This window comes from Bos javanicus, chromosome 3 (assembly GCF_032452875.1).
Source record: "Bos javanicus breed banteng chromosome 3, ARS-OSU_banteng_1.0, whole genome shotgun sequence".
NCBI lineage: Eukaryota > Metazoa > Chordata > Mammalia > Artiodactyla > Bovidae > Bos > Bos javanicus.
In genome coordinates this window covers 21,274,577-21,276,632 of record NC_083870.1, presented here as the reverse complement: position 1 = coordinate 21,276,632, position 2,056 = coordinate 21,274,577, and the positions used below count along the sequence as shown (strand labels likewise).

Genomic DNA, 2,056 nt, shown 5'->3' with positions numbered 1-2,056 from the left:
CAGTGACCGCCGCCCTAAGAAAAGGAGAAAAGCCACTGCTGGAAAAAACGGCACATGCATCCCTAAACTTGAGAAGATTTATTTCTAAAGGAAACCAGAGACAGACAAACACACAGACAACATTGCATTAAAGTCTTTCAGCGAAAAGAAATTCTGCCTGCTTTGAGGTGAACAAGAAAACTCTTCAAGACACCTGCTTTCTGAGAAAACCGCCTTTACCTCTCTGTTAAAATTCACTCTCCATGAAATGTTGAACTGGAAAATTATAAAAGGCAAACAAAAGACGTTTCAGACATTGTAAAACGTAAAGCAAAGCTGTCCTTCAAGAATAATCCCAAGTTTGATGAGAAAGGAATGAAGACCGTCAGATCTGCGTGGACCGCGCCTGGCTCCTCCGCGGCTTTATGCGGGGTCAGGTCGGCAAACGAATTCAACAAATGACCTGAGCCTCAGCCCTTGCTGCACTTCCTGCTAAACGTGAAAATGTGATGCAAGTCTTGCATTATCTCAGTGGTTCCTGAGGAACCCCTGCCCCCACCCCCGCCCAGTACCCGACGGCACCATAGAAGTGCTGTGATGGGGCTGTGAGAGAGCGCGGGTCAGGCGCATCGGAGCAGAGGGGAGGGCAGGTCAGAGGAGAGGGCATGTCATTCATTTCACGAGTGGAATTTAAAGCATCGAGCTCCCTGCCCGCTGGCGCCATGAAGAGGGACTGTAAAGCGCGCATTCGCAGCCTGAAAGGGCTGTGTCCACCTTGCAGGACGTCGGGCGGCCTGGAAATCAGACTCACCTAACTCCCCTGGCTGCTAGGGCTCCTGAAAACTGAGGACTCAGCGGAGGCGACCTCTGAGCTTGGGCGCAAAGCTGGCACACAGGGACCTCGCTCCTGGAGAGGCGTGGAACCCTAAATCAGCCTCTTTCAGGAACTGCAGATCCTTACTTGACGGATTGCCTGTGTTTCCAGAGTCCTCTTCCTTTGAAAATTTGAAGGGCAGGTGTGTTCCAATATGCAATTCTTCTGTACGTCTCTGCGCACTCTTAACCGCATGGTTTCCGTAGTGTAGTGGTTATCACGTTCGCCTAACACGCGAAAGGTCCCCGGTTCGAAACCGAGCGGAAACAACTCCACTTTCCCGCAAACTTTTAGATTCATATTTTAAACATAAAATGAAGGCCTGCCGCGTGGAGTGAGACTTGGAACTTCAGCTTCACCGTCAGTCCTTCCAGTGAATATTCAGTGTTGATTTCCTTTCCTGACTGGTTTGAACTTTCCTTGACCTGCATACAGGTTTTTCAGGAGGCAGGTAAGGTCGTCTGCTATTCCCATCTCTTGAAGAATTTTCCACAATTTGTTGTGATCCAAACAAAGGCTTTAGCGGAGTCAATGAAGCAGAAATAGATGTCTTTCTGGAATTCTCTTGCTTTTTCTATGATTCAATGAATGAAAAACGGAGGAAAAGAATAGAACAAAATTATTCGGAAAAATATATGGAAAAAGTTAAATAGAGACTACTACTAACAGTGGAAGAAACTTCATTGGTAAAAGGAGTTTACAGGATGATGATGATGATGAGCCTACTCTTTCATGAATTCTAGGATTCCCAGTCAACCTGTTTTCCTGCAGAGATCCTCTCTGAGGATCAGGTACTATCTGGTCGTACGTCCTTCTGTGTGTGTGTATACAAGACACAGTGGAGTAGGGTAGTAGTGGAGCTTGGGAGAGGATGCCCAGACTGGAAGCAATCATACATCATTTACATTCTAAAAGAGAGAAACAAATCCCTGGGTGGGCTCGAACCACCAGCCTTTCGGTTAACAGCCGAGAGTGCTAACCGATTGTGCCACACAGACCTGAGACAAGTTATTCCTCCCTCCCACCGAAAGCAGCATACTTAGGGACCTAGGCAGAGCCACCTGTGTTTCACAGCATGCAGTTTCCTTCTAAAATTGTGTCCCTAGCACGGCGTTTCTCCAGACAACTGGAGAGATGCAGTCCACTCAGCCTGTTCGTTCCCATCGGGAAGCCGAGATGTTCCTAGGGCAGAAGGTCACCTGA

General features: G+C 47.9%; 1 non-coding gene across 1 annotated transcript; it reads left to right on the top strand.

The window, feature by feature from the left end:
- Positions 1–1,049: 1,049 nt before the first annotated feature.
- TRNAV-AAC (transfer RNA valine (anticodon AAC)) lies at positions 1,050–1,122 on the top strand. The gene has a single exon. It is a non-coding gene; the product is annotated as a tRNA-Val (tRNA).
- The last annotated feature ends 934 nt before the right edge of the window (positions 1,123–2,056 follow it).